This window comes from Canis aureus, chromosome 12 (assembly GCF_053574225.1).
Source record: "Canis aureus isolate CA01 chromosome 12, VMU_Caureus_v.1.0, whole genome shotgun sequence".
Classification (NCBI taxonomy): Eukaryota; Metazoa; Chordata; class Mammalia; order Carnivora; family Canidae; genus Canis; species Canis aureus.
In genome coordinates, this window is record NC_135622.1 from 27,393,001 (window position 1) to 27,416,109 (window position 23,109).

General features: G+C 46.4%; 1 long non-coding RNA gene across 4 annotated transcripts in view; it reads left to right on the top strand.

Moving 5' to 3' along the window:
- LOC144280825 (uncharacterized) overlaps positions 1-22,828 on the top strand; it is a 30,464-nt gene extending 7,636 nt beyond the window's left edge. Inside the window, exons 3-8 of one of the 4 annotated variants that reach the window (XR_013349231.1) lie at positions 4,411-4,852; positions 7,768-8,006; positions 8,428-8,547; positions 11,466-15,245; positions 21,263-21,330; positions 22,596-22,828. This is a non-coding gene — a long non-coding RNA (uncharacterized LOC144280825). Of the gene's footprint in view, positions 1-4,410; positions 4,853-7,767; positions 8,007-8,427; positions 8,548-11,465; positions 15,246-19,301; positions 20,714-21,262; positions 21,331-22,595 lie in introns of those variants that run through there. The other 3 variants (XR_013349232.1, XR_013349234.1, XR_013349233.1) reach the window with 3 other exon arrangements.
- Positions 22,829-23,109: the final 281 nt, after the last annotated feature.

Below are 23,109 nucleotides of genomic sequence, written 5' to 3' on the forward strand. Positions count from 1 at the left end.
AAATGATGATAATAGCCTTTTTAAAACAAGTTAATATTCTCATAATATTCCTTCTCTTCTTTGTTGGTTGGTCAAGCCAGACTATTCTAGTCATACTTTTAAATAAAGAATCAAATCTCCGTTTCCATTCTTGGGTTAATAGTACTTCCAGTTTCCTTTTTTTTTTTTTTTTCTGATTTTTTTTCACTGTTACAATTAGTTTTTTGTGAGGGCTGACTGATTTGTTGATTTCTAACTACTTTAATTACTTGGTTAGGTGTTCCAAGGAGGATTTTTTTTTTAAGTCTGGATTATTGCTACATATTTTACGCTTGCTACTGCCTTCCCTACATCCTGTATGGTCACTGGTTTTATCTCTGGTATATTCATCATCTCCAGATGGTTGTCTAGTGCCTCATTCTTTTTATTTGTGACCATGGAGTTATTGAGTATGCATTTTCCTTGTTTGTCTGCATATTTTTTTTTGTCCTGGAATTCAATACTGCACTATGCCCACATCTGAAACAAACAAGCAGATCAACCAGCATGAACAGCTGCCCCAGGTGCTGCCCGCAGGAATTCTCAGCAGAGACTCTCAATAGGGAGGTTAAGGGGCTGTTCCTTGGCCCACAAGGATGGGATCCCTTTGAGGTGTAATACCAGAAAGTGCCTCTTCACCCATCCTCTTCAGACAAAGCCCTCAGAAAACATCACCAAAGTTTCCAAATGTCTGCAATTGTGAATTAAAAGGACTAGGTCTCCTCTAGGGGCCTGAAAAGCATTCAGCCCCCAATATACATGTGAATCATGTTATAGGCTTCTTTGAAAAGATCAGCATCTCGGTCCCACCAGAGACCCCAGGAATCCAATCTCTGGAGGTGGGCCCAGCTCCCAGGTTTGTTGTCACTTATAACCAATGAGGCTTGGGAGCCACCGAGCCAGGCTATCCAAAGTTGGCTCAGGAGTTGTAACTGCTGTGGAAATCCTTCCTGACACCTGGGACCAAGGTCTCTCTTTGAAGGGGCAGGTGGAGCTGGCACTGGTGTCAGAATAGACTGGGAAAAGGCAACCCCAGAGGACCCACGGGACGAGGAGGAAGAGCGGTGTGAGGAGGCTTTCAGGCAAGCGTTAGCATCCATCCGTCCAGCTGCTGTGGCTCTGTTTTATCGGACTTCTGTGCTACGTGTGACAAATTGGCTAGGACAAATGGTTTTACAAATCTGATTATCTTGGAAAAGGTATTGAGTTTTTCTATCAAGAGCAAAATAATTTTGTTGTCCATTTCCTTTTTCTTTTCTTTAGAAGCTCTTACAACTTGAGGGTTATTTCTCCTTGACAAACTTTCAAGCCTGTCAATATGGTTGTTAAATTGCACTGCTGTCTGAATTATGGAAATTAAGTTATCCGCTTTTCTGCTTGGTCTCTTTCCCTAATTCTGTAAGTCTGTTCCCTGTTACCTTTATTCAGCTGTTAATGACTTCCGGTTTGTGTCTGAGGTTCTAATTGGATCACGCATCCTTTGCGAACTGAGAAACGAATTCTTTAGAGCTTTTAGGTAGGAAGAGGTGAGAGCACAAATGCCCTGAGCCACCTAGGGACAAGATGCCCCTCACCCTGTACATCTCTTCCTTCCCCAGGCAAGTGGATGGATGAGAGCGCTGACCCTAAGCAGGAATAGAGCAGGGAGATATGGGGAGGAGGGTCCTCTAGGCTTCCTGCTGTGCCCTCCTACCTTCTTCTATTGTGACTCATACTACTTCTGCATCTGGAAGAGCTTCTATGACTCCTGTCTTCCTTTCTCACTTGCTTGATTTCCCCCAACCCCCACTTTCATTCTTTTTTTCCCCCTTCCTCTCTTCCTGCCTTTTTTTTTTTTTTTCCTATTATATTTAGCAGGAGAACCCAAGCTATGCAATCCCACTGCTGGATTGGGCCATCACAAGGTCCAAGCAGAGTGTTAAAGTTAAAGTTTTAAAGTTAAAACTCAGTGTTAAAGTTTTTCTTAATCTCTGATTAAGTGTTAAAGTTTTTCTTAATCTCTGATTACAGTCCTGGATTCATAGATAACAGCAGGAGAAATGTCAGCGTTTTCCTTCCAATTTGGCAAGGACCAAGAGCATTTCGGAGGGATTCTAGGAATAAGGAATGTGTCAGTAATGAAGGCTTGAGCCCTTGAAGAACATCACCCCCACATCAATGTTCTTAATGTTTTCTTGCCTTAACCCAGACCCTGCCTGACTGGGCTCCAGGGCTGCTACCTCTACCAGTTGCTCCTTGCTCGTAGCCCTGAGCGTACTCTTTCTGTCTGATGAGTCCAGTTGCTGGTGTTGAACTGAGCCTTGCTCCCTCTTCTCATAAGCTCTGCTTTAACACCCTACTATCACCCAGTCCAGTCCCTGGGCTTTCAGGGCTGGGTTTAGCACCCGTGTTTGCAGCATATGCCTACAACCATTTACAGCTAGGCTGTTCAACTGACATAACAAGTGACATAAATGACCTGACCACACTGAGAGGGGAGTCCTTCTTCTCCTTCTCTTTGTCACTGTGGATGGTCATATATTTCCCCAAGGAGTTACTCTAGTTGGGGCTCAGATGAGGAAAAACAAACAAGACAGCCAGTCATCATTCTCCAGTATACATCTGGTCTATTACTGGAGAGTAATGAAATCATCTGTCAATGTTCAATGACAAGTATCCTTTACCATCCCTCAACCATATGAGGCTACATCCTCAGGGCTTCTCAAAATCTTCGAGCTCCTCCCACAGTTACCCAAATTGATTAATAGGATAAGGCAGATTATAAACTCCACATTCTTCCACATCATGTGGATCACTGTGGGGAACATGGGCTGGTTTGGGTCACACAGGCATCCATTGACTGGTATAACAGCACCTGATGGTTTTATTCTAGTGACCTGTTCTCTCTTGGCTCTCAGCCCTTTTCCCCACATGATGGTACTGAGTCCAGCCCCTGTTCCCAGAATGGGACCATGACCCACAGCAGATCAATCAGAGCCTTTCACTTCCCTGGCCATTGATTGGTTCTGGGATCAAGCCACATTTGAAGTAATACCCTTAAATTCTCTGCCCCCTGAACCTATAAATTCCCACTTTACTTGAGTAGTTCTGGGTTGAGTTTGCTGTCACTTGCAACCAAAAGAGCACTGATGATCCATCCATAGAGCCTGGTGCCTGAGAGAGCATTCCCTGGGTGAGGCCAGCTGCCAAGAATGCAGGAGCCTTGTCCCCAGGTTCAGCTCTGGAAGCAGCTGCTCTGACTGGAAGTCTCCAAGGAAAGAAGGGGCATCTAGGAGATTGGGTGGGGTGGGATGTGTGAGGGCAAGATGGGTCTACAAGCAGCCACCAGAGTGTGCCTCCAAACCTGCCAAGGGACCCCCAGCCCCAGGCCTCTGCTCTGACTGCCTTCCAATCCGGGCCTGCTTTATGCTTCTTCTTCCTCCGTAATAAATTCAGTCACGCAGCCATGTGCATCACTTTCCAAGTCTAGTCCAGACTCACCCCATCTCATTCTCATCAGTACCCAAGGCTCTGCCACCTGCTTTCTTCCCCCCTTCCTTCTCTTTTCATAGTCCATAGTAGTGGTCAGCCCAGGGCCAAGTCCTCAGTCCCGGCACTCCCACAGACCCTATCAAGCCCTCACCTTAAGGGCTCCTCCATTGAGGTTCCTCAGCACATCGCAGGTCTCAACTCCAATGATGCACAGAATCCCTGGAAAGGACTAGATGAAAAAACCCAGCCTGGGCCCATCTGCAGCTCCTCTGATTGAATTGCCCCTGGGCTGTACCCAGGCATCAGGAGTTTGTAAAATTCCCCAGACATCGCAAAGGTGCAGCCACATAACATAGGTGTGTTCACAATTTCTGGAGACACTCCAAGTGTGGCCCTTTGTACCTGCTTGTTCCATTTAATGGCAAGTTCAGACACAGACAAGAAGATCCTCACATGGCATTGCAGACTATGTTATCCCTTTTCTAAAAACCTTCTGGTGGTTCCCATAGCACATAGAATGGTTTGGAAGGCTGTGTGAGATGTGACTCCTGCCTGCCTTTCCACCCTCCATCTGGGAGCACTCTCTTGCACACTTGGGAGCCAGCCCCACTGGCTTCATCCTGCTCTCTCTTTCTGAGAACATCTCTTCACATGCCTGACTCCTGCTCAGCATTCAGTTCTTGGAATAAACATCCCTTCTTCAGAAGGGCCTTCTCTGGCCTTCCTAACTGAAGTAGGTCCGCTCTGCAGTCACTCCATCACATTGTCTTGTTTTAAAGCATAGCACTGAGCACTATCTAACATTATCTTGGTTTATTATGTATTTAATGCCCATCTTCCCTCAGACACAACACATACCCCAGAACGTAAGTCCTGACAAGACAATAATTCTTTCTTTTCTTTCCCCTCAATATCCCCCAGCAGTTAGTGCCTGAGAGCACAAGGCACACTCAGCAAAACGGGAAAGGGAAAGAAGCGCCCGCCAGGAGCAGATGGAGGAAGAGCAGCAGACCTCAAGTTCTACCGCATGGTGGCAGCAAGTGCCCGGTCATCTGAAGGTTCTACTTCACCCCGGGAGACCACAGCATCTGTAGAAATTGTCAGCCAGTGAGGCGCGTCTAGATTTCCAACCTCCTCTATCTGTCCAAAGAACGTATAGGAAGTGAAGACCAGCTGTCAAATCATTGAAAAGGACTTTAGGACTTTAAACTGTCCTTGCTTAGCCTCAATTGTCCTATCTTTATAATGGACATATTAATATTCCTTCAAAATATATGACATCATTTGAAAACTGGCTGCAAAATAATTTAAAAGGAAAGGTTCCAAATGCTTCAGAAACAAACTATGGGGAAGACTTTTTGAGGTGAGGATAGAGACCAGTGTTTGAGGTGGAAGTGAGCTAAGGTTGGAGCTGTAGGACCTTCTAGTTTACTCATATTTACTGAGCAACTCCTATCTGCCTAACCATGTTGCTAAGCATAATTGGGGATACAAATTTGCACAAATAGGCTTACCACAAATAGGCTTTAATAATTATTATTATTATTTCCAACTGTGAGTTCCTTTATTTTTCGGTAAAACATTCCCACATATTTGGAAAGACAAAATGAATACATGAAACATGCAGAGATAAAGTGCTAAACTTTGGGAATATACAGAGCTAAAAATTAAGACAGTGGCACGAAAGGGGGAAAGAAGACAGGGCTTGGAGAAAGATGACCTGGGTTCAAATCTGTTTGGGTCTTTGTCCGTCATTTAATCTCGAAGTATCTGCTTTCAGCACCTGGCATGGGGCCCCACACATGACTGGTGCTCCATACCTGCTCTTTGAAAGAATGAATGCATTTGTAAAGTGGGAACAATAAAATAATGCTAGTCCCTGTGACTGCAAGGATTAAATGAGATCATGAATTCAAACAGGCTTTGTAATTCATAAAATGCCATGACATATTATTAAAAGCTAATTGTATGGCCAAACAATAAAAAAGGCTAAAGTAGGGGGTGCCTGGGTGGCTCAGTCAGTTAAGCGTCTGTCTTGGGCTCGGGTCATGATCCTGGGGTCCTGGGATGGAGGCCCACACTGGGCTCCTTGCTCAACCGGGAGTCTGCTTCCCTCTCTCCCCCTGCCTGCTGCTCTGCCTATTTGTGTTCTATGTCTGCCAAATAAATTAATTTAATTTAATTTAATTTAATTTAATTTAAAAAGCTAAAGTAAGGATGAAGGGGTCACTGTATACCAACGATCCCAAGGAAAGCTTGTCCGAGGTGAGGAGGAGAAATGAAGTTCTAAATCAAGCTTCTCCACCACTGCCAGCAAATCCGCATCCAGGAGGTGCCTACCAGGGAGCGGGGGCAGATTGTGCCCTTACTAAGAGGGGAGGCCTGTTATTCAAGAATAGAGGTCAGAAACACTTCCCCTGTGGCTAGGTCTTCTCCACACTGCTTGGAGTTGTTTTCTACCAAATTGGATCTGATCATATTCCTGGTAGGACCCCTTCTACCCTCACCTCACACACATTAGCATCCTTAGAAGAAAGGCTCTCCATCCATTCAGAATCTTATTATTGCCTCTATAATTATTATAGTTATGACTATGACAATCATTATAAAGAAAATCATCCAAATGCAGTAAAGCAGAGGAAGGAGGGGACCCTATGGCTCTGAGCACAGTCACAAGCCCAGCAAACACAGAGAAGTAGCAACAGCTCTCCTCCCAGGCTCCCTTGAGGCTTCCAGGGAAGCAGAGTGTGAGCAACAGGGGTAGTGGGTAAATATACCATGGTCAGAGAAATCCCTTCCTTCCTTTTCCCTGCCCAAGCTTTGTGCATTCTCATTTCCCCTGCACCCCCTCTGTGACTGCCCTGGCTCAGGCCCTCACTGCCTCTTGCCTGGGTTATTGCAATACTACCATCACCTGCCCCCACCACCCAGGCTCCAGGCTCACCCAGACCCTCTAGATTAACCCTACAAAGGTCTTCCCCAAGGAAGGGCTATCATGTCACTGCGTTGTTCGAAGTCAGCAGGAGCTTCTCCTTGCATAGAGAGTACATGTGGACGTCTTCATCACAGCTAGAAAACCTTCATAGACTGGCCACCACTTTATCCTACTCAGCACACAGACAGAAAGACAGACTTGCTGGGCCTGCACACATACCACTTGTTCACTCCTGGCATCCCCACTTCTGTGTGTACCCAGTCTCTTAGTCTGACTGCCTGGAATGGCCTACCATCTTTCCATATGACTCAAAGGCCTTCAGAGTGCTGGCTCAAACTACGTCCTCCAAATATTTCCCACTGTTGGAATCCTCAACTCTTCTCCTCTCCAAAGGATTTTACTTGCATTCAGAATATCCTGCCTTGGGTTTGAGCTACTAAGTTCCTGTTATTAGTTCCTTTGACTCTACGATCCTTGAAGGTCAGCATCTATACCTGAGTCCCTTCCACTCGAGTATGTAGCACCAGGAAATAGTTGGAGCGGAATAAATGCCTAGTGGGTTGCAGGTATATTTTATCACATGCCTTTGATTTGTCCTCACCTTTGCCTCCGTGAGATGAGTGCTTCCGTATAACCACCATGGCAATTTATGGGCACATGAGCAAAGAGGGGGCCAACTTGGCCCCCTCTAGACCACCCAAGTGGTGGAACCATACAGAGAGCCAAGTTCAATGCAAAAGAAGCAAGGCCAGGCCCATGAGGGTGGCACACTCTGTGGTGGGGAAATGCCTGAGGTGACTCTGAATCCAAAGAGTATCAGATAGCGATTGAGGAATTCAGACCCTGTGTCTGGGTCCTGGTTTCATGATTTCTACCTGTATGATCCTAGGGAAGTTTCTTCACCTCTCTGATTTGGCTTCCTCACTTAATAACCACATGGAATTGCAGAGGATAAATTAGAGGATAAATTAGATATCTTGCATTGGACTGGGCACATACAGATACATAGATAGAGCTTGGTTGTTATGAAATTAGCACTGAGAACACTGGAAAACAGCAGACTCAGATTTCTTTTTTGTGCCTGGGAATGGTGGTGAGGAGTCCAAAGTACCATCCCAGGAATGGGGAGGAGAGGGAGAGGCTGCAAAAACAGCCCCTGATCATCTGAGCACATTCCCAAGATACCAGGCCACCCATCAGCATTTCCCAAGCAACAAGTCACTGTCATTTCCTCCCCCGTGCCCTGGGAAAGTGCACAAATTGAGTTCATTTCATGAGCCACTGTCTCCTGTTCTCAGGCCCAGCCATGACCCTCACTAGCTATTTGATACCCCAAATGCCAGGTACTGGCCACGTCGCACACAGGCCCAGGGGTGTCTGGAGGCACACAGGAGATGAAAGCAGTTTGCTGAGAAAGGGTTAGCATCTGCGCCTGGAAGAGACGCCTCCCTGCTCCTCTGCATCCATGGAAATATTAACTGGAGCAGAATGCAGTCGGTCAGATGGAAGGCAGAAGACAGCAAGTGAGAGAAAAAGAGAAGGTTCAGGGGCAACTGGGAGTCAGCAGAGATCTGCTTTTGAGGTAAAGCTGCAGGGATTCGAGTTCAGGGTTGAAAGTTAGCCTGGCGTATGTTCAATTTTCTGCCCCTTCACTTCCAGCTGCGTGGCTTTGGGCAAGTTATTTAAGCATTTTGCAATTCATTTCCTCACTTGTAAAGTAAAAGCACCACTAGCTAGCGTCTGTCTGCGAATGGTGGTGAGGAATAAATGAGATCATGCACAGAAAGAGCTTCCCATGCCCCGTCACACACTGTAGGTGCTCTCTCACTTAGGAGGGTGGGTGAGGGTGTTAATTTGGTCCCGACACAGACTCAGTGAATATTTTTATTTCCGTTTCCCAGTTGAATAAACTCGGGCTCAGGAAGCAAAATGTCTTGCTCAAGGTCACATGGGTCAGCACATGCAGATCCTTTCATTCAAGTTCTGCTCCTTTTCTGCCCAAGACCCCAGGAGTGATCCAGGCGTCCTGAGGAGGATGAGCTGGGACTAGGATGGACACTCTGCTTGGGAAATCAGAGGATAAAGGAGAGCCAAACCAAGAACCAGCTGAGCCTAATAGCTAGGTAAATATTAAAACACTCCGAATCATTACATAGAACTAGGTAGGAGTGCGTCCGCCAAGGTCTCTCTCTTCTATTTGCCTCAGAAGTGCCAACTCGTGTGAGATTTAACCACTTCCTCCTGCTGGATTTATACTCCTGGGGTCATTTAATTCATGTGAAGTCTTATTACATGGGGACAGGGGGCAGATGTAAGCTTTCTTCTAGAAGGAGTCCAAAGTCTATGGGTTTCAACAGTAAAGGCAGGGAGGCCCCAATCTTACCTCCAGGACCATCTGAGGAGGCCTGAGCTTCCAAAAAAGACCACCTCTCTGGGACCCCCATCTATAGGCCTTTGTTTTATCCCAGGTGAAATTGCTCAATCAGAGCATCGAGGCAGTATTCACTGAGCAGTTTACTCAAGAGCCAAAGGTCAGGAACTGCCTTAGGACTAAGAGGAGGGGTGACCCCTAGAGTAACAAATGTCTGTAAGAAGCCATGAGCTGTGGCACTTGCCACCCTTTGGTTATTGTAATGTCACTGGAGCTTGCCTCTGCTTTGTCTTTGCTCTGACTCCAGTACCCATACTATGGCATGACAAGTGCCTCATAGATACCTGACCAATGAACAAACAGAAGTCACCATCATTAGACTTGAGCTTGGCCACACCCTCCAGCAACCACTCTCTCCTTTGGTCCTCATGGCAGCTTGAGACTTCCCTTCCACACACACTCTTCAGCACAGATACATACCAGGATCATCTGGACACATCTAGCCAATAAGCAGCAGCTCCATGGCTTCTGAGCACAAATCTTGGAGCCCCAGGTGACACCAGGGGGTGAGAGGGTGTGAGAAAACAGGGAGGAGTGCTGCCTGGTATGCCCCAGGACAAGTATCAGTTCTTTGCTTCCCTCTCCTCCTCCTGCATGGGCATCAGGGGAACCAGAAGTTTGGGTCCCCTGTGGCATCCTGTTCTGTGACTCTCATTAGCTTTTTTGAGCAGAAGAACCAGGTGAGACCCTGCCAAGGAGCTGGGACTTTTCAGTGGGAAGACCCAGAATCTAAGAACAGCTCAGTTCCCTGCTAGCTGTGGGTGCCTGGCAAGTCACGAGGTGTTTCTGTTCCTTGGTAGCCACATCTGTCTCCCAGGGTGGGTGAGATGAGCCGAATGCCAGTGGGAATGTAGAAGGACCTTGGGTGGTACCTGGCACATAGCTGGTGCTGCATACATGGCTGTGAAGTCTACATGAGGAAATTCACATCGAGAAGTTATCGCAGGCCATGGGTTCCATGCACATTACTGATGCATTTCTTGTTTCTGACCAACGTGGTCAGAAACATCCCAGTGGTCCCTGGGATGACAACTGTCCAGCATCCTCACACTGGAAGCCTATCACACCCCACTCTCGCTACCTCACCTTCCTCCTCTCCTGCTCACTGACAGCAACCCACAGCTTCTCCACCCTCCCCGGGTCCCCTGGCTGCTCTGGGCCTCCCATCACACAGCACTCCGGGCCTGAGTCATATCCTAGGACCCAGGTCAGCCCCACTGCCATCTTCACTGACCTGTTGGAGCCTCTGCCTTGCAGAAATACAACAAGTCCATCTGGCAAAACTCTGGGTCATGCCGAAGGACCCCATCATGGCTTTTGTGTCTCTGTCCTGAGCTGGGCAATGTCTTAATCATCTCAGGTCCATTTGAGCACATTCTCCACCAGAGGTACCTAAAATCTCCCCCTGTCTTCTGGAATGCCTGATTCTATCCCAGTCTTCCTTTTCCCCAGGTGACCTTGCCTCCCTTGTTCTGGCAAGTCAAGCACCCTGGGATGAGTACCTTCCTAAGTGTCATCAGGGAGAAGTCATGGGCCATCAAGGCACAGCTGCAGAGCAATGGGGGTGGGGGCAGAGGGGATAAAGAAAGGGGAAGGGCGAGGCTAAGAGAGATGCAGGGCACAGTGCAGGACCTCAGTGTAGGCCTGTTGACTCTGACCAGGAGACTCTGACTCTGGAGGGGCAGCAAGGCCTAGTGTCAGGCCCTGTGTTGATATGTAATAAATATTTTGTATCATTTTCAAAACCACCCCAAGAATGCTGGTGTCCAGGGCCAATGTGCCCACATCTCTGCCATCTTATGGACTCTATATCTGGGCAGGAATGGAAGAGGGGAGACCTACCCACACAGCTCCTATAACCCTGGGTCACATGCCAGCGATAGCCGGGAGCCTCCCAGAAGAGTGCAAGGGACTCTGGTCTGGTTCAGACCCAAAGATTTATCCTGAAGAAAAAAGATCAAAAGAGGGACAGGGCAGGTAAGAGGATATATTCTGAGTGTCGGAAATCAGGTGTCCTCAGAGCCTGGAAACTCCAGAGCCATGCTGTCCAGGAGAGTTGAGTTGCGGGCCAAGAGCCAGGTTGGAAGCACAGACGCCTGCTGTCCTGGGGGCTCCTGGCTGCTGGCCTGGCTCCTCTTCTGTGCACTCTGAGGCAGAGTGAGAAACAGGCTGGCAAAAATGCTCATGAAGGGGGTGACCCAGAGGTCAGCAGAGGGAGAGGGAGGCAGGAGAAGATGTGCAGCACTGTGCCTGGGAAGTGGATTCTCGTTTGGGCTCCCCAGCTGACCGCCTTCAAGACAAGGAGTTGGACTTTCTGTTCACAGGGCTTTAGTTTGAAATTTAGAAGTTGGCCCAGATCAGCTTCTTCTACCTTGCAACTGTCACTCAGAGGGCTTGTTGAAACACAGATGGCTACACACACATATGCACACACACACACACACACACACACACACACAGAGTCTGGGAATCAGCCGGTGAAGGCTGAGCCTGAGTCTGCATTTCTAACGGGTTCCCTGAGGGTCTGATGCCACTCAACCAGTGCCACACTTTGAGAACCACTGGCCTCCATGATGACTACTGGTTCCTTCGCCATTTCCAAAATCTTAGGATTTGGCTCCGAAGAAGGACATAAATGGCAAGAAATGGCCTAAAAATAATGGAGCATTTCAGAAGAAGAAAGAGAAGTTTCCAGACACTTGAACTCGCCATGACCAGGGGCCAGTGCCAAGTTCTCATTGAGGCCCTGGCAGGATGGGGCAGTGGCCTGATGGAGCTGCGCTCTCCTTCCTTCTGCTCTCAGGTTCCTTTTCATTTGTTTTTCATTGGATTCTACATCTGACACCGTATTTCATGACGCCAGCTGCTTGAGTCTATAATGAAATACTTTATGGGAAAGCATTTTGAAAATAGGAAGTATAAGGCAGGGGGGTTATTTTTAACGTATGTTCATATTTTCTGCTTTATCTCCTTCAAAACAGCAAATTATGGTGGCAATAAAAGAGTGTCATTGATGGGAGAGAGTTGAATGGGGTGGAATCGAACCGATCTGAATTAAATAAAAGTTGCATTATCCCTACTCGTAGTAACCAAACACTGAGTGGATGCCGGAGTGAAGCCTGGGAGGGAGGGGAGCTCTAGGGATGAGAGACTTGTGCTCCCCAAGGAGGGCACAGTAGGCAGGTGGCGGTAGTGCAGAGCACAGAAGTTCACAAGTGCTGGGGAGAGATGATATTTGTCTTCAGAGGACCTGGCGCCAAAATGGGGCCCATGGGCAGTATGCTCACTAGCCAGATCCCAGAATGAGAGCTCAAGCTCCCTGACCCCTGGTCAAGATCTTTCCCCATATCACCATCTCCACTGTTTCCATGTTCTGGGAGTTTCTTCCCCACAAGTACAGCAGAGTGCCTCAGATGTGGACCCGAACTCTCATTTTGGTTTTCTGTTTACACAGGGTCAGCTGCTCCTTCCAGCCATCCACCCTAGTGCCTCTCCACGCACAGAAGCATAGCGACCGACAGGGGCTAAGTGGCTGATTGAACATAGTTTGCTCAAGAGCAGCATCACTTTAGTCCCTGGGACAGCTAAGGTCCCTGCCTGAGGCCCCGTGACTCCCAAAGGCCTTGCCCTGGGCTCCCAAGCCATGCCTCTTCCCATGAGATGAGTCCGAGGGGCCATACCGACCATGTCCCAGGGCACATGCTGAAGCCTGGGGGGTGGCCCACAGGAGGCTGCTGTGGCAGGGAGTGGGGGGGAGCTGTAATGGAACCAGGATGCCCAGACACCAGTGCGCCAAGGCCTTGGGGGCTCAGGTCAAAGCTGGGAGGCAGGGCAGACCTCAGACTCACCTATAAACTGAGTGAAGTGCCGGCTTCACAAAGGAATTACACCCTATTGGTGTTGGGAAAGACTCTGGAAAGAGCAAAGCAGGCCAGGATTCTGGCAGAGTCCCAGGGCCTGCCCCTGGGTCAAGCCAGAGGTGCCCCTCCAGGTGAGTACAGGGCTTGCAGAGCCCCTTGGCCTCTGAGGAGACCCCTCCCCTGCTAGTAGAATTGTCCCGGCGTCACTCAAGAGCCCTTCTCAGAGAGGCCAGCCACACTCTCCTCCAGAGTTATTTCAAGGCAAGATCCCAGTTACTCCTGAGAACACTCATAAGTGGACTGCCGGCCAGGAAGGCGCCAGGCAGCCCAGGCTCCAACAACCCCACGACCTTCTCCTGACCTCTGCATAGGGACAGTCCGGACAGAAGCCCCAGACTGAGGCCACTGGGCAATATGGTATGGAAACACACCCGAGGCACCAAGGACCTATTTTCTGTGGGCATCACTAGAACTTAAGCTGGGGCACTGAACTACTGTCGATCAAATATAAGTGTTGGATTTGGGTTCAAAAAATCAACTGAACAAATATCAATTGGGAGAGATCCCAACTAACCAGATTATTGAGACCTCAGAGTGTCAGTATGCCACGAACTTAAATGAGCCAATAGACAGCTAAAACAAACACAAAAACAGATAACTACTGCAATCTTAGATTATATTAACGCAAGTATAGGATTCAAAGTTAAAAAAAAAAAAAGGCAGGAATGGGTCACACCATAATTGGTGTATTGTGTTCTGTTTTAGGTAGCACATTTTTAAGACCATAATTACAAATTAGAATATTCTTAAATCAGTGGAATGCTATGGTGAGGAGCTTGGAAAGGAGCCTTCGAAGAATTTTAAGGAAATGGCTGTTCAGCCAAAAGGAGAATGCCGGAATGCAGATTTGAGAGCAACCTTCCAATATTTGAGGGATTGTATATGAGAATCTGGGGGTTACATGGACATGCTGAGAAACACACATACCGATAGAAATTGATGCAGCCTTTTCCATTTTCCTCCATATCAAGGCCTTTAAAATTCCTCACACTGAATTTGGTCCAGGACTTGTATTGCTGAGAATTTATCTCAAAGAAGTAATATTCCTACAGTGTTTTTTTTTTTTTTTACTGATGTGTTATTTACAATATGGAAAAGTGAGAGACAACCTAAGTGCCTAAAAGTTAGGATACGATTCCCCACGTTGGGATATAGCCATGTTATGGAATATATGGCAACCATAAAAAATATGTCTTCAAAGAGTATTTAGTAATATGAGAAATGTTTGCAAAATCAGTAATAAGAATGATCTGGGTTCAATACCTTATCATCAGTAGGTTTCTAATTTTATAAAACATACATGGCCACACGTGCACAATAGGAAGAAATGCAACCAAAATGCTAACAGGGCTCATCACTGCATGTTAAATTTATCAGTGATTTATTTTACATTCATTTTGCATGTTTTCCAAATTTCCTGCAATGTGTAGGTTATCCTCTTTATAATCAGGAAACACACATTAAGAATATTTGAAGAACGGTTGTGTGCGGGATAGCTGATAGACTCTGGGATGAACCTGCAGGTGAATCTGCTCAGTGACAGCTTCCCAGTGAGGCGGAGGCCCCCTGCCCCTGAGTGTCCAGCCTGCATTGGGTGGGACCACTACATGTGAGAACCAATAGAAAGAAGGGGAAGTAATATTCACCAAAGTCTAGTTCAGTCTGTTTGCTCCAACTCTGAGACTTGAAGACAAGATAACTCCTATAATGACCTAAGGCTGGTAAGAGTCAGAGCTGGGATCTGAATAGAGGACTTCCCACCTCTAACTCTCGAATGGCCTAAGGTTAATAAGAGTTGGAGCTGGGATCTGAATTCAGGACTCTCTGTGTCTTCACCCCGTGTTTGAAAGAGCCTTCTCCCTTTGCAGGAACCAGGCCCACTTTAGGCACCTATTCAACTATCCAGCCTGCCTCACTTCTTGGGATCAAGAAACAAGTAGGAAACCTTACAATCTGTTACAAAGACTTGTCTCCTGACAAACTAAGTTTTGTCTCCTGACAGGTTTATGAAGAATTAGTGTGGAGACCTCTCCAGGAGAGGAGGTGCTCAGGGAGTGGCTAGAACACAGCTGTGTTTCTGAGATTCCAGTGTCCCCCCATCGTCAAACATTCTAGGGGAACGCTTATTATGTGGACCAAAAATCCTGCTGATAGATTCCTTTTCTAAATCTGTAGAACAGAGATCCTTCCTATCCCTGAAGCATGATGCTAACCTCAGAGGTGAATCAGCCATCTAACTATAAAATATCCTCTCACTTCTGCCATTTTGCTCAGCTGCAGACATTTTGTTAAGGTGTTAAAGAGTGTCTAACCCAGCTCCCTTTCCCAGAGGGCAATTCTGAGCCTGCCAAGAGGCTGAGAGGCCCATGATGAACTGCGGTACCATCAAGAGGTCCAGACATCAAGCCTGGAACAGTCATATGCCCATCTTCCAGCAATAAGACCTCGGACTTACAGGTTACTTGAGCAAGTGAGTACTTATTTTCCTGAAGGAACTTCAATGGGTCTCACACACACACAAAGCCACAAATTTAGTAGTTCTTAGACTTTTTTGAGCACTGATGCATTCCTGATTTATCCGGAGTTATCCTCCTTGCACCAGCTATTCACGTGAACACAAGCAAACACACACACACACACACACACACACACACACACACATCTTTCCCCTAATGGCTCTGAGTGTCAACTAATTTAAGCAGTTCCTGGCTCTGGACATCAAAGCATGGAACAGGGATTATTTTCAGGAAAGTCTTGCCTGAATGTAATAGGTGAGTGCTCTCAGGGCCCAGGCCCCACCGGGAGCACCTCTATTGACCTAAGTGAGATAGAGGTACAATCTCTGAGACACCAATCTGTCAAGAGATTCAACTTTGAGAGTCAATGTCACTTGCATAGTCTGTCAAGAAATAAAATGTTCTCCCATCTCAGAACTGGGCGTGGGAAGGAAGGATAGACAGAGTGGTACATTTCTTGTTTTCTGATTTCTGGAAATTTAAAAGTAGTCTTTAATTTTCTTAAAGTAAGTTATATTTCCAAATCCTTCTATACCTGAAACATTTTCTAAGAAAAGGCAGTCTTTGACCATCAGTACATATTTATATGAATCAGAAATGTGAAGTTGGACCGTTTCCTCTAGCAGGAGACTACGCCTTTGCCAATCTCCATCAGAGTACCTCCAGAGGTTGGAAGTGTTCTCCCTAGAACAGCCGAACAACGGGATCAGCCCACTTTGGATGGCCTTGGGAAGTTCATTTGACACCTCCGGATGTCTCCCTTCCTGCTTTGTAGGATGAGGATGTGATCACCGAGACACCTCCCAGTTTTAAATTGTGTAATTCAACTTAACAATGAATTGATCTGGACCAAGGGTTAGCAAACTACAGTTTGCTGGTCAAATTCAGCCTTCTGCCTTTCTCCTGCCTCTCTTTATTAGAACATAGCCATGCCCATTTGTATGTGTTTACAGCTGCTTTTGAACTACAATGGCAAAGTTGAATAATTGTGACAGAGTTGTCCACAAAACCAAAAATATTTACTATCTGCTTTCTTACAGGAAAAGTTTGCCAACTCATGGTCTAGAGCATTAGAAACAGGTAGGTTGAATTAGACAATGAGAAACCAGGGATTCTGTAGGGAGCTCACAGCAAAACATCCATAGGCCAGGAATCTATTTATATTTTCAGCCTTTGCCACCTACTGGGATCACACAGCAGGCAGCAAACTTATGGAACGTGTTAAATAGAACTTTCTTGTCATTGTCCTAAAGCTGCTGCTTCTAAGCTTCAGTGAGTGCCCCTTGGCAGGCACAGCTGCCTCCTCCCTCCACTATCCCATAGACTTCCACAGTGTCTCTGCTCATCCTTCCTCCTTCCAGACTTTACTCTGGGTTTGTTTTGTTATATTTTTAAGTCTGTCCTTAAACAGAAGCCTTTCCTTCCCCTAGAGTGTTTTAATTCCTCTTCTCTGGACCATGTCCAGGTTCATTAAGTTTCATGGGAGCCTATGGCTAGAACTACCCACTTTCAGGAGCAAACTGTGGTTTCAAGCAAAGAGGAAAGTTTTGGTTGTGGACCTCGGGGGTAGAAGGCCACGTTCTATGGATGACATGGTTTGAAATCCTGCTTCTTGATTCTTGTAGTTACGTGGCCTTCATCACTAATAGCCAGGTCACCTCCAAGTCCCCTAAGGTGGTGGTGTGAGCTGCTGAGACATGGGGCTCAGTACAGAAGCTCATGAATGCACACTCAGGATCTGTAGTTGGCTGATGATGCTCTTTGTGCGGACTTCTCTCTTCAGAAAAGTCATCTGTGTGGATAAGTAAATAGGTAGGTAGGTAGGCGGATAGGTAGGTAGATAGATAGATAGATAGATAGATAGATAGATAGATATACAGATAGAATTAAAATCACAAGTGACTTCTCAGAAGGTAACTCTCTCTCTCCCTCTCTCTCTCTCCCTCTCTCTCTCTCTCTCTCTCTCTCTATATATATATATACATACACACACGTATATGAACACACATATAATATAAATATACAGAATCATATATACATGTATGTATATGTGGGTAGTTGTGTTAGGTGTGCATATATACACAATACATAGTGTATAAATATATACTATATATTGCCTTATAACTATACATATATACGTTTATAAATACTTGCAATATGCTTAAAACTAACAAAATATACCTTGTTTCCCAGTTGAGCACTAGGCTCCCTGTGGGGACTTGGCCTCAATCCCCTTTCCTGGACAGTCGGGCTGCTGTGGCAGGTGACATATCAGACTGCCTGCTGCAGAACCCTGAAGGCTATGCAGCTCAGAGAAATGAATTTCAGTAAGATTTAAATCCATAAAGGAGGAACTTTAATTGCTAGATTAATACTCTGTGGATTCACATTTTAAGTTGAATGGCTTTCAGAGCCCTTGTTTAAAAAGTTATTTAGCAAACCTTTGTTGAATGTTTAAAATGAGCCAGCTCCCTTCACATAGGACATGTCCTTTGCACCCCTAAGTATTGGTTTACAACTCATTAGCCATTTGACAGGGCAACTGGGAGGGCAGAGGTTGAAGAGAAACCTTAACCCTGGAGTGTCCCACGCCACTGTCACCTGGAGGTAACTCGTCTCTGTGATGTTAAGGAGAAAGTCCGTGAGAACATATCTCTATTCACAAGCGCTGAAGCTATCCACCAACATTTAGGTGATACAGAATATCCCGTTCCTTCTGGGCTCCTATGCTGGTGCCCAGCATCCTGTGAGCATAGCTGAACTGATTTTACCTGAGTGAAAATTACCTGGCGTGGTGATTATGCAAGCAGCTCATCTGCCCCTCAGCTCCTAGGGCTGCGACAACAGGTGCTGGCTGGCAGAGGCTCCTGTCGCTCATCTCAGGGTCCACCCCCCCCCCAAGTACAGACAGCCCAAAGAACACCATCTGAGGGCTGAGAGGATCCCAGAGGGTCTCCCGGCCTCAACCTGGATTTGCCCTGGATAACTCTTAAGTGTTTTCAAAAGCAAAAAAGTTTCCAAAGGCCTCCGCTGGCGGCTCCCATTACCCCAGCAGACCCCTATCTCTAATAGGGATCACGCATTAATGACAGAGACAAGTCCTCAGGAAGATTAAAGGCCTTGTATAATTAAAAAGATAAGAGCAGGCCTGGGAGAAGGAAATTGGGATTCAATTAACACGAGCGCCCTCCCCCCGCTGCTCCCCCGCTATCAAATGTTCCGCTCACAAGTGCCCTCTCTGCTCACCGAGAGCCAAAGGCTGAAGGGCTCTTATTTATGGCCTGCCTGAGTTGGGCCTGGGGCCTTCCCCGGCTGGGGAGTCTGTTTACTTAGAGCTCAAGAGAGGAGGGGAAAAGCAACACAAATCCTGCAGGAGGAGGCAACAAGGTGCTTTTGACTCCTTTTCTTTTCTCGTCTCAGCTCCTCTGATCTTCTTGACAGGGGAAGAAAAATACTCAATAGAAGGTCTATTTCCTTCCTCCTGCAGCCTGAGGCTGACACAACAGGCTAAGGGTCACTGCTGAGAAAGCTCTGTGGGGTTATTTGTGTTGGGAAACTGGGCCACTTCCCCCTTTCCGTCTTTCTCAGGTTTCCATGGAGGCAGAGGGAAGATAAGGTGGGAGAAGCAGCTGCTCCCAGGGCTCGGGCAATGTGGGGTGTGCCGGCCTCAGGGAACCTCACTCTTGGCTATCTTCTAAGGGACTTGGAGTGGGGAGGAGAGTTCACTTGGATCCGTGGTACGAGCTGGAGCTGGCAGGGTGGGGACGGCCTGTGGGCTCCAACAAAGGACCCAGCCAACACCGGGGCGGTGGGAGTTAGTCCGAAGGTGCCTTCACCCATAATTCTTACTTTAGGGCTAAGGAGCCAGCCATTAAGGCAAATCTAGGCTCCGGGATGTTCTGGAAATAGAATATGGAGGTCTGTTTGGATGGGCAGACTATGCTTCCCAGTGCTTCTGCTGAAGGATGGTGCAGCCCACACTGTTGGCGCTCCTCCCTCTCTTTTCCCAGGGGCTCATGGAACCCTCAGTCAGAATTCTCCCCACTAGAAGCAGTTCCCAGTCAGCTCGTGGGGCCTTGAAGCTGGGCACAGCCAGGCCATTGGCATCCACAAGGCTGATGAGGATGGTCTTGAAGTCTCAAGACCTTGAAGTCCTGAGGGCCATGATGGTCCCAGGGCATCTGGGACCAAGAAGATAGAAAACAGCTCAAGAGCTGGAAGGAGTGGAGAAATCTGAAGATAAAGCATAATAATCCATATATTAGATCTTGTTCTGTGACCAATTAATTGTCTTGGAAGCTCTAGTCAAAGAAGTACATTAACCTCGCTTAATATGCGCCAGACACCAAGACATTTCAAGCCAAATTCCACATTTGAACCACCCAATATTTTATCCTCCTATGTCCCTTCTTCTAGCAAATGCTCTGTTACGACTTCCTGAACCTTAGTTGTTCAATCCGCAAAGTGGCAGAAACTATGCTAGCTCTGTTTCCCTAAGAGTCAACAGACTCAAAGCGAGAGCCCAGAAACAGACACGTTTTGCAAAATACAAAAATGTGAGGCCAACTGTCAGAGCTGGAGACCGTGGCCCTCCTCCTCCCCCTCACTACCAACATCATTCACTTCCTCACTGGCTCTCAGGGCAGGGGCTCCATCTCGCACAAATGAGGATGTGGTGACACTAAACGACTGCAGTGGTTGGCACCTGTAAGTGGCAAATCCATGCAACCCAGCATGAAGAGCTCCAGAAATGTCCCTCAGATGCAACACATGGTGATTTTCATATGCCCCAAAGAGACTGAAACTGAAGTGTTAGTATGGAACAGGGGTTGACAAGGATAGCACGAATTTTAAGCTAGATGGGAGAAGGGAGGAGCTGCCTAGTAGGCTTGCCAAAGAGCTATTTGGAGCAAGCAGCAATGTGGTTGCAGAGCAGAGACCTTGGAGATAATCAGCTATATTCCTCATTTCCCAGAGGAACCATTTAACCTGACGGACTGTGTGGATGTCAGCCTTAAAGATAGTCTCTTGGAATTCCGGCCTTTGTGTTGTCCCCCTCCCAGACTTACTAGTGCTGACCCATGTAATCCAGAGGATGTTGAGGAAATCACAATTTGTATCCGTTGAGCCTAGGCATAAAGCATATTGCAATGCTGCCTTGGATCACTCACTGCAGAGAGCTGGCTGCCAAGGTCTAAGGACACTCAAGTGGTCCCATGGAGAGACCCATGTGGTGAAGAATTGCAGCCTCCTGCCAACAGCCAGCAAGAAACTGATGCCAATAGCCATGTGAATGAACCATCTTAAAAACAGACACTCCATCCCTAGTAAAGTCTTCAGATGATGCAGCCCCAGCCAACGTGTTGAGAGACTGTGAGTCTGAACCTCCCAGCTATGTCACTCCAAGATTCTTGATTTGCAAAAACAGTGAGATAATAAAAAATTGATATCTGAATTCACTAAGCATGGGGCTTATTTTCTGTATACAGTAGTCGATAACTAATACAGAGGGTGTGTATCATCAAATCATGGTTTGTATTTTCACAGTTTATCCATAGTCATTAACTCATTTTATTCTGATACTTCATTTCTCTGGCTCAAAGGTAGAGAAGCTGCAGGTGGGAGAGGATAAGCAACCTTTCTAGGTTCACATTATGCATGATAGCAGAAACAAGTGAAGAGGGCAAGCATTCTAAGGTCTTTTTTATTTTTTAAGATTTTATTTATTCATGAGAGACACAGAGAGAGAGGAGGAGATACAGGCAGAGAGAGAAGCAGGTTCCCCATGGGGAGCCTGATGTGGGACTTGATCCCAGGACTCCAGGATCACAACCTGAGCCAAAGGCAGATGCTCAACCACAGAACCTCCCAGGCACCTCAAACATTTTAACTTGTAATATTTTCTCTTTGCACACAGTCTAACTGCTGAAATCACATTATACAGATACTTGCCTCTTTATCCATTTTCCAGGGGCCTACTCTGTTTTGCAAGAATTCCTTGTTGGATGTTCTAAGACACAGCTGGAGACAGCATCACAGGTGAATTAAGAAGTTAGCTCAACTTTAGCATGACCTGTTAAGCTAGACCCAGTTTGCCCAGCCACCATTCAACAGGCCTCAACTGAGTGCCTGCCATATGACAAGTGTCAAAAAAGCCACATCTACGGGATGCATTTCCTAAAGGCACAGTTCAATAGAGAGCCAGGGGGTGAAAAAAAAGAGAAAAGAAAAAATAAGAAAGCTATAACATTTGAGCTTGAAATGTCACAGGGAGCCAAGGAAGTTGTCTGATGGATTGCCCTGTCATCTCCAAGCCAAAAGAAAAAAAATTTCAGATCCATCAATTTGTTCCTGCCCTTTTAATCCAAACAATATTTTACAACATCAGAACGCAAAGAAATTATTTTCTTAGACATTCAACAATGTGTGTGGATTGCTGAGCACTTCACCAGAAAGCAGCAAGTGGTTCTTCAAATGCAGGTTCTTCAAATGTCTGCACATCATATTGATCTAAATTATATGTAAAATATACTATAACCTACATGACAGACTATTTTGTGCCATACGTTCGTTCATGCCATTTATTCATTCATTCACTCATTCACTGGGACCCCACTGTCTACATGGGTCTGCCCTAGACAATGAACATGAAAGGACACCTGTGTAGATACATTCCAGCTGCCCCAATGGAGGACCACCCCTGCCTTCTTTGGACCTCCTCTTCCCCTGGGTCACTTCTTGGTCAGTATACAGATTCTTGAGCACCCGTTCTTTGGGCCATAATCTGGGCCTCCACCATCTGCTCCTTGGACCAAATAGCTGGCTCTTGGGCTCAGATCCTATTGGGTTATATCTTTATTTGCAGAGCAGGCTGAAAAATCCCCTCCCCTAACACAGAAAGATGATTGGCAGCATGAAGAATATGCTGTAGAAGTTTAGAAAAAGACAAACACTGTAGTTTGGCTTCACAGCGAAGGCTTCCAAGGTGGACTTGTTGGGGGCATTTGCCAATTCTCAAAGATGCCCTTCCTCCTCTCATCCTCAGGTCTTTACTTGCACTGCTTCTGCCTCCTCGAGCAATCCTCAATCCCTCCAGCTACATTTCTCTTTCTCTTTCCCCTTATATTTGGTTCCTCTATCTCAGTGATCTACTTTGTATTTTAATGACCTGTGTGTGCATCTACCTCTCCTATGTTGTGAGTCATCATTAAGGGTGATTGTGTCTACAACTCTATACAATATCTAGCAAAGGGAATAATGAATCTTTATTACAATGACTACCATTATCTACTTTCATTTTACAGATGGTGAAAGAAGGCACGGAAAAATAAAATATCTTGCTCAAGATCATACAGCTAAGAAGAGGCAGTACTAAGATTTGAATCCATGTCATCTTACTGCAGAGCCAGTGCTCTTAATGCTTTCACAAGACCAGAAGGTATTTCTTGCTAGGAATTCCATACCTGCCTGGTCTGTAATTTCTGTCTAATTCTATTTTGTAGAGGGATCTAAGTCAGTAGATGGAAGCTCTTTTTTCATGCCCTTTAAAATATATTAAGACAATGAGGATTATGTTTCCTCTGCATTTTCTTGTCTGTAGGATATATATATATATATCTCCATATGTATTCTCTCAAGAGTTCCATAAGATGAGCTGTTTCTAGCTCCCTCACCATCTTGGTCACCCTCTACCGAACATCCCTGAGCTTGTGATAATTCTCATAGAAAGGGAAACTTAGATGTAAACACAATACTTCAGGTGTGGTTCAACCAGTGTAGAGTAAAGAGAAGTTATGGCTCCTTGGTGGAGATAGAGCA